Source organism: Arachis hypogaea, chromosome 13 (genome assembly GCF_003086295.3).
Source record: "Arachis hypogaea cultivar Tifrunner chromosome 13, arahy.Tifrunner.gnm2.J5K5, whole genome shotgun sequence".
Classification (NCBI taxonomy): Eukaryota; Viridiplantae; Streptophyta; class Magnoliopsida; order Fabales; family Fabaceae; genus Arachis; species Arachis hypogaea.
In genome coordinates, this window is record NC_092048.1 from 52,253,209 (window position 1) to 52,268,408 (window position 15,200).

The 15,200-nt window shown below is 38.3% G+C and overlaps 1 non-coding gene across 1 annotated transcript; it reads right to left on the reverse strand.

Annotated features, from left to right (window-relative positions):
- Positions 1–12,000: 12,000 nt before the first annotated feature.
- Positions 12,001–12,104, reverse strand: LOC112739289 (small nucleolar RNA R71). Its single transcript, XR_003170221.1, has one exon. It is a non-coding gene; the product is annotated as a small nucleolar RNA R71 (small nucleolar RNA).
- Positions 12,105–15,200: the final 3,096 nt, after the last annotated feature.

A 15,200-nucleotide genomic window follows, 5' to 3' on the forward strand; every position in this document is an offset into this window, starting at 1 on the left:
TCAACATTTATTCAATGAAATCTAACTAAATGCAATCTACCTATATGCAACTATCTAAATGAATGCAATTGCTTGGTCAAAATAAATCAGTTCCCGAGAATACATATATAAGCACAAGGGCCAAAGGTATTAACAACCATCCCCAAACCACAATTGAATTGAGCTATTAAATATCTTTACAAACTTGCATGAAAAGAGATGATCATAGGTGAAAACATGTAATTGAGCATCAAATCTTCACCGGATGTGTTTGCACTCTATTTGCTCGAGTGTTTAGGATTGATTCACTCAATTCTCCTCTAATCATGCTTTCTAAGATTTGTTTTTCATCTAACAATCAACATGTATTTCATGCATGCATACAAGTATCATGAGGTCTTTTCTTTAGGTTGTAATGGGGCTAGGGTCAAGATAGGATGCATATTTGGTCAAGTGGGCTTGAAATTTTTAATCTTTGAAAAGCCTAGACTTCCTGCCGAACCTATGACATCCTATACAATTAAGTTCTAACCTAACTACCCATTTTTCACTTTTTTTTTCACATACTCATGCATTCTTTTCTTTTCACAACACTTATGCATTGATTTTATTGAGTTACACTTTGCTTTGGGGCATTTTGTCCCTTTTTTATTTCTTTTCTTTTTTTCTTTTTCTATTTTTTTCTTTTCCCATGCTCTTCTTTTTGTTTCTTTTTCTTTTGTTTTTCTCATATTTTTTTTCTTTCAAACTATATACAAGAACATTAATGCATAAGGTCTATACATTTTATCAATATATGAGCATGTACCCAATTCTCAATAATTTCAATAAAAATACAAAACTACCCTTTTATTCACCCAATGTCCCAAGTTTTTCCACACTTGAATGATACTCACACTCACTAGCCTAAGCTAATCAAAGATCCAAATTAGGACATTTATTATTTTTTTCGCTTAAAGGCTTGTAATATGCTAAAATTAAGAACAAGTGGGTAAATCGTAGGCTCAAATTGGCTAACAATGGAGAGTAAAAGGTAGGCTATTTGGGTAAGTGAGCTAATTAAAATGATGGCCTCAATCATATAAATTCATGAATACACAAAATAATGGACATAAAGAATCAAACAAATCAAAGATCACAATCATAGAAAGAGAATAATGCACACAAGAAGGAAAAATAAGTGGTTATAAGATGTAACCACACCATTAGGCTCAAATCTCACAAGCTTGTGTTCTTAGCTCACACCATTAAGCAAGTTCTATGAAAAGTTTTCACTCAAATCAATTGGTGCCCTATAGATAATTTCTCGAAAAATTTCATCATTTTGACTGAGCTTATTGTGTATATATATGCAAAAAAAAAAAAAAGAAAACACAAATAAAAATCCTAAAAACCTAAAATGAAATGCAAAAGTGTTGGATTAGAAATTTGTCACCCAAAATCGCCGAACGGTCAGACGACCTCCCCACACATAAAAGTTTGCACCGTCCTCGGTGCATGCAAAGATGAGCAAGGGGGTACGGCGACTCTCTGGATTGCTACCTTCAGCTGGTAGATCAACCGGTTGCGGCGTATTTTTTCTTCTGCTTCCATTTTCGCTTGTGGTGCATCATTCATGAAAAACAAAAATATAACACCATAAGATGAGAAAACAAAAGCAAGGAAGCATACATTGTTGGAAATGAGGTACTAATCACTAGAATTGAGTGAGTGAATTAGTATGACATTAATGACAAATTGGTGTGTGAATTCTAAATTGCACCGTTTAGAACACACACTAGCATAAAAAGCGATGTCACAAAAGAAGCATGTACTTCACTTATCCTAGTGTGCTTGAAATGCTTTGAGTGAACTTGTAAGGTAAAACAAGCATGAAAGAAGCATGAGAGCATTCAAGCTATAAACATATGGATGCATATGATCGTGAAATACAATGCATTAAGGTAAATGCTCAACATGCATCAAGAAATTGCCTAATCGAGGAAAAGGATGGGAATTACATGTTGGCCAAATCATGCAATTCAAAAAGTCTAAGTGCTCTAAAGGCAATATCATTCACTTGGTTTTTACAAAAGTTAAGCATGAAGAATTCAAAACCAAGTAGCAAAATATAACCTTAACAATAGGATCCAACAATGAATATCTAAAAACATTCATGCTAACATAGCATTTAGGCAATATGGGGCGTACAGTAAACAAAATCAATAATCCAATACTCATAATTAAAAGAAAGAGAAAAAAATGAAATGAAAACTAAACTAAAACTAATGAATTAACTAATTAACTAACTAACTAACTAATTAACTAACTGAAATAAATGGTTATCAATGGTTTTTGGAAGTGTTGGATGAGTGGTGGGAGAAGGGAAGAAGAAAGGAGAAGGAAGGAGATGGAAAGAGGAGAAGAAAAGAAATGTAGTGAAATAAGAGCATCCACGCGCACGCGCACATGGCGCGCGCGCGCGGATTGTGGTGCAACGGACGCGACGCGTACGCGCACATGGCGCTTGCACATCGATGGCTTATTTCGAGAGTGGTGCGTACGCGTCATGTGCGCGTACGCGCGGGTTGGTTTGTGCGAAAGGCACAATGCGCGCGCAACGTAGGTACAACTCCCGGGTTTTTGGCTTGGGGTGGAATTTCTCAATCCACGTGTACGCGTGCATGGCGCGCGCACGTGGATAGGCAAAAATGCTTGATGCACGTTAAACGCCCAGCCTGGCACCATTCTGGGTGTTTAACGCCAGAAAGAAATAACAAGCTGGCATTTAACGCCAGAACAGAGCACCAAGTTGGCGTTTAACGCCAGAATTGAACTCTAAGGGCGTTTTGCACGCCTAAATGGAGCAGGGATGAGAAGTCCTTGACCCCTCAGGATCTGTGGACCCCACAAGATCCCCACCTACCTCACCCTTCAAATTTAAACCATTCCCCTCCTAGACCCACCCATTCACACACCTCCATCTCCTCCACTTCTCCTTCTACTCCCTTCTTTCTTCTTTTGCTCGAGGACGAGCAAACCTTTTAAGTTTGATGTGGAAAAAATCATTGCTTTTTATTTTTCCATAACCATTTATGGCACCTAAGGTCGGAGAAACCTCTAAAAAGAGGAAAAGGAAGGCAGTCGTTTCCACCTCCGAGTCATGAGAGATGGAGAGGTTCATCTCAAGGGTCCATAGTTCAGTGGTAGAGCATTTGACTGCAGATCAAAGAGCCATGAGGGAGGAGCAACAAAGGCAAGGAAGAGACATAGAGGAGCTCAAGAGCACCATTGGTTCTTCAAGAGGAAGAAGACGCCACCCTCACTAAGGTGGACCCGTTCCTTAATCTCCTTGTCTATTTGTTTTACTATTTTCGGTTTTGAGCTTTATGTTTGACTATGTTTTGTGTCTTTACTACATGATCATTAGTGTCTAGTGTCTATGCCTTAAAGTTATGAATGTCCCATAAATCCTTCACCTTTCTTAAATGAAAAATGTTCCTAATTACAAAAGAACAAGAAGTACATGAATTTCAATTGTTATCTTGAAATTAGTTTAATTATATTGATGTGGTGGCAACACTTTTTGTTTTCTGAATGAATGCTTGAACATTGCATATTTTTGAATTTGTTGTTTATGAATGTTAAATTTGTTGGCTCTTGAAAGAATGATGAAAAAGGAGAAATGTTGTTGATAATCTGAAAAATCATAAAATTGATTCTTGAAGCAAGAAAAAGCAGTGAAAAACAAGGCTTGCGAAAAAAATGGCAAAAAAAAAGAGAAAGAGAAAGAAAAAGCAAGCAGAAAAAGCCAAAAGCTCTTTAAACCAAAAGGCAAGAGCAAAAAACCAATAACCCTTTAAACCAAAAGGCAAGGGTAAAAAGGATCCAAGGCTTTGAGCATCAGTGGATAGGAGGGCCCAAAGGAATAAAATCCTAGCCTAAGCGGCTAAACCAAGCTGTCCCTAACCATGTACTTGTGGCGTGAAGGTGTCAAGTAAAAAGCTTGAGATTGAGCGGTTAAAGTTGTGATCCAAAGCAAAAAGAGTGTGCTTAAGAACCCTGGACACCTCTAATTGGGGACTCTAGCAAAGCTGAGTCACAATCTGAAAAGATTCACCACCCAGTTATGTGTCTGTGGCATTTATGTATCCGGTGGTAATACTGGAAAACAAAGTGCTTAGGGCCACGGCCAAGACTCATAAAGTAGCTGTGTTCAAGAATCAACATACTGAACTAGGAGAATCAATAACACTATTTGAATTCTGAGTTCCTATAGATGCCAATCATTCTGAACTTCAAAGGATAAAGTGAGATGCCAAAACTGTTCAGAGGCAAAAAGCTACTAGTCCCGCTCATCTAATTAGAGCTAAGTTTCATTGATATTTTGAAATTTAATAGTATATTCTCTTCTTTTTATCCTATTTGATTTTCAGTTGCTTGGGGACAAGCAACAATTTAAGTTTGGTGTTGTGATGAGCGGATAATTTATACGCTTTTTGGCATTGTTTTTAGGTAGTTTTTAGTAGGATCTAGCTACTTTTTAGTATATTTTTATTAGTTTTCAAGCAAAATTCACATTTTTGGACTTTACTATGAGTTTATGTGTTTTTTTCTGTGATTTCAGGTATTTTCTGGCTGAAATTGAGGGACCTGAGCAAAAATCTGATTCAGAGGCTGAAAAAGGACTGCAGATGCTGTTGGATTCTGACCTCCCTGCACTCAAAATAGATTTTCTGGAGCTATAGAAACCCAATTGGTGCGCTCTTAATTGCGTTGGAAAGTAGACATCCAGAGCTTTCCAGAAATATATAATAGTCTATACTTTGCCCAAGTTTTGACGACACAAATTGTCGTTTAACGCCAAGTCTTTACCCTATTCTGGCGTTAAACGCCGGAACTGGCATAAAAACTGGAGTTAAACGCCAGAAACAGGCAGCAACTTGGTGTTTAACTCCAAGAAAAGTCTCTACACATGGAAGCTTCAATGCTCAGCCCAAGCACACACCAAGTGGGCCCCGAAAGTGGATTTCTGCACTATCTATCTTAGTCTACTCATTTTCTGTAAACCTAGGTCACTAGCTTAGTAAAAAAACTACTTTTAGAGATTTATTTTGTACCTCATGACATTTTCACGTTTTACATTGTATCTCTACGGCATGAGTCTCTAAACTCCATGATTGGGGGTGAGGAGCTCTGCTGTGTCTCGATAGATTAATGCAATTACTTCTGTTTTTTATTCAATCACGCTTGTTTCTGTTCTAAGATACTCGCTCGTACTTAACCATGATGAATGTGATGATCCGTGACACTCATCACCATTCTCAACCTATGAACGCGTTCCTGACAACCACTTCCGTTCTACCTTAGATTGAGTGTGTATCTCTTTGATTCCTGGTTCACGTGTTTGATTGCATCTCCTGACAACAGAGCATTCGAATCTGGGAGATCAGAGTCTTCGTGGTATAGGCTAGAATTATTGGTGGCCATTCCTGAGATCCAAAAAGTCAAAACCTTGTCTGTGGTATTCCGAGTAGGATCTGGGATGGGATAACTGTGACGAGCTTCAAACTCACGAGTGCTGGGCGTAGTGACAGACGCAAAAGGATCAATGGATCCTATTCCAACATGAGTGAGAACCGACAGATGATTAGCTGTGCGATGACAGTGCATTTGGACCATTTTCACTGAGAGGACGGATGGTAGCCATTGACAATGGTGATCCACCAACATACAGCTTGCCATGGAAGGAGCCTTGCATGCGTGAAGAAGAAGACAGTAGAAAAGCAGAGATTCAGAAGACAGAGCATCTCCAAAACCTCAATCTGTTATCCATTACTTCATAACAAGTATTATTTAATTTATGCTATTTACTCTTCATAAACCTAATCATTTTTTATTACTAATTTCCTGACTAAGAATTACAGAATAACCATAGCTTGCTTCAAGCCGACAATCTCCGTGGGATCGACCCTTACTCACGTAAGGTATTACTTGAATGACCCAGTGCACTTGCTGGTTAGTGGTACGAGTTGTGAAAAGTGTGATTTACAATTCGTGCACCAGATTCCTTGTTTGCAAACATGTAGATTTCAACAGGAATCAGCTGATGAATCTCCACCTCCTTTCCCAGCATAATACAGTGAATCATCACTGCCCTCTTGATAGTGACTTCAGATCGGTTGCTAGTTGGGAGTATAGAACGCCCAATAAAATCCAGCCAACCTCTAGCAACTGGTTTGAGATCTCCTCTCTTTAATTGGTAATCCACTTGGTTCCAGGGAGGCATATGTCCTCTAGAACTTGATCCAGCCTTTTATCCTTGGCCATTCTCCTGTTAAAGGACTCTGGATCATCTTGTAGTTGAGGAAGTTTACGAATTTCTCTCACTTTGTCAAAGTGGAAGTAAATACTCTTCCCTCTGACCATAGTCCAAAAGGTGTAGAAAGCATTTCCCTCTAATCTTTGCTTCTCAGTCATCCACAGATTTGCATAGAATTCCTGGACCATGTTCCTTCCAATATGTATCTCAGGATTAGCCAGGACTTCCCAACCCCTATTTTGAATCTGCTCTTAGATCTCCGGGTATTCATCTTCTTTCAGATTGAATCTAACTTCCGGGATCACTGATCTTCAGCACACAATTTTGAGGTAATGGTCCGCATGTTCTTTAGTAAAGAACTTCTCATGCATCCAAAGTGGCTTTGAGTTGCTTTCTTTCTTGCCTCTTGAAGTGGTTTGTTTTCCTTTGGGGGCCATGAGCTTCGTTTGTTTTGGCGTAGGGATCACGGAAATCACACCAAACTTAGTGCTTTACTTGCCCTCAAGCAAATTAAAATGAAAGAAGATGAATAGATGGAGAGAAGGATTCGAACGATGGAGTAAAGGGAATGGCCGAATGTATAAATAAAGGGGAGGGAGGGACTTGGTTCGAAATTAAAAAAAAGATATGATTGAAAAATATGATAGATAAAAGATAAACATGATATGAAAAAGATGAGATTCTTTTAAAAAATTTAAAAGATAGGAAAAAGATATGAGAAAGTTAAATCTGAATTTTGGTTTATGCATCTAAGAAATAAAAGATAATAGGAATGATTTAAAAAGATTTGAAAAGAAATTGGAAAGATGAATGAGTTTTGAAAAAGAATTGAAAAGAATGGAAGAAGAATAAAAAAAAGAATTTATAAGATTATAAATTTTTGGGAATGGAAATTAAAAAATGAATGTTTATCATGTTTTGATGCAGAAAGTTTTGAATTAAAACATGAAAATTTGAAAAAATTTGAACTGGAACAAAATTACCTTTCCCCGTGCTATTCTGGTGTTAAACGCCCAGAATGATACCCATTTTGGCGTTTAACGCCCATCAGGTGGCCATTTTGGGCGTTTAACGCCCAGCCAGGTACCCTGACTGGCGTTAAACGCCAGCAATCCTTCCTTACTGGGCGTTTTTTTGAACGCCCAGATTGCTTCTTTACTGGCGTTTTGACGCCAGTAAGCTCCTTTTCTCTGTGATTTCTCTGTTTTATTTATGTCTTGAACCTTAATTTTCCTGACTTATTCACTGAAATGCATGAGCCAACATTAGGAACAAAATTAAATAAGCTTATATAATTGTTATAAACATCTAATTATTAATAATGGCTGGGTTCCCTCCCAGCAAGAGCTTCTTTACTGTCTTTAGCTGGACTTTACTAAGCTTTTACTTTAGTCTCAGTTTTGAGCATTCTTGCTCAACATTGCCTTCAAGATAATGTTTTATTCTCTGTCCATTAACAATGAACTTTTTGTCAGAGCCAATATCTTGAAGCTCTACATAACCATATAGTGACACACTTGTAATCACATATGGTCCTCTCCACCGGGATTTCAATTTCCCAGGGAACAATCTGAGCCTAGAGTTAAACAGCAGGACCTTCTGTCCTACCTCAAAGACTCTAGATGATAGCCTTTTGTCATGCCATCTTTTTGCTTTCTCTTTATAAATTTTAGCATTTTCGAAAGCATTGAGTTTGAATTACTCCAGCTCATTCAACTGGAGTAATCTTTTCTCTCCAGCCACCTTAGCATCAAGGTTTAGGAATCTGGTTGCCCAGTAGGCTTTGTGTTCTAGCTCCACTGGCAGATGACAAGCTTTTCCATACACAAGCTGGTATGGAGAGGTCCCTGATGAGCGGATAATTTATACGCTTTTTGGCATTATTTTTAGTATATTTTTTAGTTAGTTTTTATTATATTTTTATTAGTTTTTAAATAAAAATCATATTTCTGGACTTTACTATGAGTTTGTGTGTTTTTCTGTGATTTCAGGTATTTTCTGGCTGAAATTGAGGGACCTGAGCAAAAATCTGATTCAGAGGCTGAAAAAGGACTGCAGATGCTGTTGGATTCTGACCTCCCTGCACTCAAAGTGGATTTTCTGGAGCTACAGAAGCCCAATTGGCGCGCTCTTAATTGCGTTGGAAAGTAGACATCCTGAACTTTCCAGCAATATATAATAGTCTATGCTTTGCCCGAGATTTGATGGCCCAAACCGGCGTTCTAAGTCAGCTTAAGAATTATGGCGTCAAAACGCCAGAACTGGCACAAAAGCTGGAGTTAAACGCCCAAACTGGCACAAAAGCTGGCGTTTAACTCCAAGAAAAGTCTCTACATGTGAAAGCTTCAATGCTCAGCCCAAGCACACACCAAGTGGGCCCGGAAGAAGATTTCTGCATTAATTACTTATTTCCGTAAACCCTAGGCTACTAGTTCTCTATAAATAGGACCTTTTACTATTGTATTTTCATCTTGGTTCTTCTGGTTTCCTCTCTGGGGCCGAAGCCAATGACCACCATTATCACTTTTGTATTTTCAACAGTGGAGTTTCTACACACCATAGATTAAGGTGTGGAGCTCTGCTGTTCTTCATGAATTAATGCAAAGTACTACTACTTTTTCTATTCAATTCACGCCTACTTCTTCTCTAAGATATTCATTCGCATCCAAGAACATGATGAATGTGATGATTATGTGACACTCATCACCATTCTCACCTATGAACGCGTGACTAACAACCACTTCCGTTCTATATGCAAACAAGCTTGAATCTGTATCTCTTAGGTTGCTAATCTAAGATTAGAACCTTCGTGGTATAGGCTAGAATTATTGGCGGCCATTCTTGAGATCTGGAACGTCTAAACCTTGTCTATGGTATTTTGAGTAGGATCTGGGAAGGGATGACTGTGACGAGCTTCAAACTCGCGATTGTTGGGCGTGTGACAGACGCAAAAGGATCAATGGATCCTATTCCAACATGATCGAGAACCGACAGATGATTAGCCGTGCGGTGACAGCATGCGTAGAACATTTTCACTGAGAGGATGGGAAGTAGCCATTGACAATGGTGATGCCCAACATAAAGCTTGCCATGGAAGGGAGTATGAATGATTGGAAGAAGGCAATAGGAAAGCGGAGGTTCAAGAGGAACAAAGCATCTTCATACGCTTATCTGAAATTCCTACTAATGAATTACATAAGTATTTCTATCTTTACTTTATGTTTTATTTATCTTTTAATTATCAATCCTCCATAACCATCTGAATCCGCCTGACTGAGATTTACAAGATGACCATAGCTTGCTTCAAGCCGACAGTCTCCGTGGGATCGACCCTTACTCACGTAAGGTGATTCACGTTTGAGAGCTCCAAGTCCTTTGGCGCCATTGTTGATGATCACAATTTCGTGCACTAAGTTTTTGGCGCCGTTGCCGGGGATTGTTCGAGTTTGGACAACTGACGGTTCATCTTGTTGCTTAGATTAGGTAATTTTATTTTATTTTTATTTTCGAAAAATTAAAAAAAAAATTCTATTTTGTTCTTCAGAGTTTTTAAGAATGAATTCTAGAGTTTCTTGATGATTTGTTGAAGTCTGGCTGGCTGTGAAGCCATGTCTAATCTTATTGGACCGAGGTTTCAACTTATCATCACAAGAGCTTGTTGATTTCTATCAATTTTGCTGTTGTTAGCAATGATCTGCTAAAGCTTGGCTGGCTATTGGCCATGTCTAGTGTTTTGGACCGGAGCTTTCATTGAAAGCTTGGCTGGCTAGTAAGCCATGTCTAATTCCTGGACCGAAGTCTTAGACTAGCATTGCAATGATTCCTGGAACTCTTATTAAAAATTTTGAACCCCTTTATATTCTTTTCCACTCAATTTTCAAAAAATCACAAAAAAAATTTTAAAATCATAAAAATCAAAAATATTTTATGCTTTTTGTTTGAGTCTAGTGTCTAATTTTAAGTTTGGTGTCAATTGCATACCTATAATTTTCGAAAATTACATGCATTATGTTCTTCATTAATCTTCAAGTTGTTCTTGATGATTTCATTGCTTTGATCTTTAAATTCTCTTGTTTCGTGTGTTTTGTTGTTTCTCATATGCATTCTCAATTTGTTAGTGTCTCTTATATGAAAATTTTTAAGTTTGCTGTCCTGCATGCATTGTTTGTTTGATTTGAGTTTCCTAAGATTAATTGTATTTTGATTGTTTCTCATCATTGAAAATTTCAAAAAAATTCTCAAAACTATGTCTTTTCAAGTCAATAATATAGAGAATTGAAGATTCAGAACATTCAGCAGAGGAATCAAACAGAAAAAGCTGGGCGTTCAAAACGCCCAGTGAAGAAGGAAAACCGGCGTTTAAACGCCAGCCAGGGTACCTGGCTAGGCGTTTAACGCCCAAAAAGGTAGGATTTTGGGCGTTAAACGCCAGAATGGATGCCATTCTGGGCGTTTAACGCCAGGAGGACACTAGAGGGAAGATTTTGTTTTTAATTCAAATCTTTTTCAAATTTTCATAATTTTTCAAAATCAAATCTTTTTCAAATCATATCTTTTCAATCATATCCTTTCAAAATTAATTTCTTTCCATTTTTTTTATTATGATAATTTTCGAAAATCCTTGCTATAATTAATGATTTACTTCAAAATTTTCAAGTTGTTACTTGCCTATTAAGAAAGGATCAAATTTTAAATTTTAAGAATCATATCTTTTAATTTCTTGCTTGTCAAGTAATCAACTTTAATTTTTAAACTTTCTTTTTAAAAAAAAATTGATTTTCAATCATATCTTCTCAATCTTATCTTTTCAATCACATCTTTTTCAAAATTAACTCTCAATCATATCTTTTTGATTTCTAATTTCAAAATCTTTTCAAAAATCACTTAATTTCTTTCCTAATCTTAATTTTCAAAAATCTCAATCAAATTTTCAAATTTCTTTTTATTATTTCAAAATCTTTTTAATTTATTTTCGAAAATTCTTCCCCTCTTCTCACATCCTTCTATTTAAGGGACTAACACTCCTCCTCAAGGTGCAATTTGAACTCTATCCCTCTTGATAAGTTCGAATTCTCTTCTATCTACCTCCTTCTTTTATTCTTCTTTTCCTCTGACACCTCAAGGAATCTCTATACTGTGACATAGAGGATTCTCTACTTTCTTGTTCTCTTCTCTTTCATATGAGCAAGAGCAAAGATAAAGGCATTCTTGTTTGAGCTGATCCTGAACCTGAAAGGACGTTGAAGAGAAAGCTAAGAGATGCTAAAGCACAATTCTCTCTAGAGGGCCTAACAGAGCTTTTCAAAGAAGAAGAAACAATGGCAGCTGAAAACAACAATGACAACAATGCAAGGAAGGTGCTTGGTGACTTTACTGAACCTACTCCCGACTTCTATGGGAGAAGTATCTCAATCTCTGCCATTGGAGCAAACAACTTTGAGCTTAAGCCTCAATTAGTTTCTCTAATACAACAGAATTGCAAGTTTTATGGACTTCCATTGGAAGATCCTCATCAGTTCTTAGCTGAATTCTTGCAAATCTGTGACACTGTCAAGACCAATGGGGTTGACCCTGAAGTCTACAGACTTATGCTCTTCCCTTTTGCTGTAAGAGACAGAGCTAGAACATGGTTAGATTCACAACCTAAAGAAAGCCTGAACTCTCAGGAAAAGCTAGTCAATGCCTTCTTGGCAAAGTTCTTTCCACCTCAAAAATTGAGTAAGCTTAGAGTGGAAGTCCAAACCTTCAGTCAGAAGGAAGGTGAATCCCTCTATGAAGCATGGGAAAGATACAAGCAATTGATCAGAAGGTGTCCTTCTGACATACTTTCAGAATGGAGCATCAAAGGTATCTTCTATGATGGTCAGTCTGAACTATCCAAAATGTCATTGGACAGCTCTGCTGGAAGATCTCTACATCTGAAGAAGACGCCTGCAGAAGCTCAGGAACTCATTGAAATGGTTGCAAATAACCAATTCATGTACACTTTTGAAAGGAATCCTGTGAATAATGGGACAACTCAGAAGAAGGGAGTTCTTAAGATTGATACTCTGAATGCCATATTGGCTCAGAATAAAATATTGACCCAACAAGTCAATATGATTTTTCAGAGTCTGTCTGGAATGCAAACAGCAACAGGCAGTACTAAGGAAGCTTCCTCTGAAGAAGAAACTTATGATCCTGAGAACCCAGCAATGGAAGAGGTGAATTACATGGGAGAACCCTATGGAAACACCTATAATCCTTCATGGAGAAATCATCCAAATCTCTCATGGAAGGATCAATAGAGACCTCAACAAGGTTTCAACAACAATAATGGTGGAAGAAACAGGTTTAGCAATAGCAAGCCTTTTCCATCATCTTCTCAGCAACAGACAGAGAATTCTAAGCAAAGCCACTCTGACTTAGCAACCATTGTCTCTGATCTAATCAAAACCACTCAAAGTTTCATGACTAAAACAAGGTCCTCCATTAGAAATTTGGAGGCACAAGTGGGCCAGCTGAGTAAGAAAATTACTGAACTCCCTCCTAGTACTCTCCCAAGCAATACAGAAGAGAATCCAAAGAGAGAGTGCAAGGCCATAAACACGTCTCACATGGCCGAACCTGGAGAGGAGGAAGAGGCAGTGATCTCCACTAAGGAAGACCTCAATGGACGTCCACTGGCCTCCGTGGAGTTCCATGATGAGGAACCATGGGAATCTGAGGCTCACACAGAGACCATAGAGATTCCATTGAATTTACTTCTGCCATTCATGAGCTCTAATGAGTATTCTTCCTCTGAAGAGGATGAAGATGTTACTGAAGAAGATGAAGATGTTACTGAAGAGAAAGTTGCTAAGTACCTTGGAGCAATCATGAAGCTAAATGCCAAGTTGTTTGGTAATGAGACTTGGGAGGATGAACCTCCATTGCTCATCAAAGAACTGGATGACTTGACTAGGCAGAAATTACCTCTGAAGAGACAAGATCCCTTGTACCATAGGCACCATGACCTTTGAGAAGGCTCTGTGTGACCTGGGGTCAATTATAAACCTTATGCCTCTCTTTGTAATGGAGAAGCTAGGGATCATTGAGGTACAAGCTGCTAGAATCTCACTAGAGATGGCAGACAATTCAAGGAAACAAGCTTATGGACTTGTAGAGGATGTCTTGGTAAAGGTTGAAGACCATTACATCCCTGCTGATTTCATAATCCTAGAGAGTGGGAAGTGTATGGATGAATCCATCATCCTTGGCAGACCCTTCCTAGTCACAGCAAAAGATGTGATTGATGTTAACAGAGGAAAATTGATCATTCAAGTGAATGAAGACTCCATTGTGTTTAAAGCTTAAGGATATCCCTCTGTAACCATGGAGAGGAAGCATAAAGAGCTTCTCTCAATACAGAGTCAAACAGAGCCCCACACTCAAACTCTAAGTTTGGTGTTGGGAGGCCACAACCAAACTTTAAGTTTGGTGTTGAACCCCCACATTCAAACTCTAAGTTTGGTGTTGGGAGGTCCCAACATTGCTCTGAGTATCTGTGAGGCTCCATGAGAGCCCACTGTCAAGCTATTAACATTAAAAAAGTGCTTGTTGGGAGGCAACCCAATCTTTACTGTTCTATGTTAAATTTCTATTTTCTTTTATTATTTTATGTTTTCTGTAGGGTGATGATCATGTCAAAGTTATGCAATCTAACATAAACAATATATATAGATATCTCAATTGGGGAGAGATGGCTGAGTGGACTAAAGCGTAAGTACAGTTGATATAGTTGATGCACAATCAAAATATGGTTTTTGGGGTGGAATTTGTGGCGGCAACCTATAGGTTTCGTCGTTTTTCTAATTTCTTCCCTAGCAGAATGTGAAAGATTACACTAATTCTATTACTTCTATTAAATACAATGAAGAGAAAAGGATTAGATTAGAAGAAAAAAGAGGGGGCAATAAAAGAGGGGTACTAGAATTGATGAAAAGGAAATGTCTTTTGATTTTTTTTTTCATTCTATCCTATCTATTTCTTGAATAAGTGATAATCCAGCAGTTCTTACTCAGGGAATTTTTGGACATTAAAGGTTTTTTTGAATTCAGTGCTAAAGAATTTCCTGTAGCTACCATATAGTATTATCTCTACTTGGTGGTAAAAAGAACATAAGCCAGATGAAGGAACAGAAACACCTAGGATGTAGACGATCATAACATGAGTGATTCAGCGGATTTGAAGTCACAAAAAAAATTGAAAAAGCAAAAACAGAAGAAAAAACAGTATTAAAAATAGAACACCCTGGAGGAGAAACTTACTGGTGTTTAAACTCCAGTAAGGGTAGCAGAATGGGCGTTAAACGCCCAGCCTAACACCATTCTGGATGTTTAACGCCAGAAATGGGCACCAGACTGGCGTTTAACGCCAGGAATGGGCAAGAAGCTGGCATTAAATGCCAGAAATGGGCAGCAGCCTGGCGTTTAATGCCAGGATTGCAGAAAGGGGCATTTTTGCATGCCACTTGGTGCAGGGATGAGTTATCCTTGACACCTCAGGATCTGTGGACCCCACAGGATCCCCACCTACCCCACCTCTCTCTCTCTTCTTCACCCATTCGCCAATCACCTCAATACCTCTTCCCCAAAAACCCCTCACCCATCAAATCCCACTATTCTCTTCACCACTCACATCCATTCTTCATAAAACCCCACCTACCTCACCATTCAAATTCAAACCACTTTTCCACCCAAACCCACCCATAATGGCCGAACCATACCCCCCTCTCCACTCCTATATAAACTCATCTTCACTCCTTCATTTTCACACAACATACACACTACTTCTCCTCCTTGGCTGAAAAACTATGCCCCCTCCATCTCCTCTATTTCTTCTTCTTCTATTCTCTTCTTTCTTCTTTTGCTCGAGGACCAGCAAACCTTCTAAGTTTGGT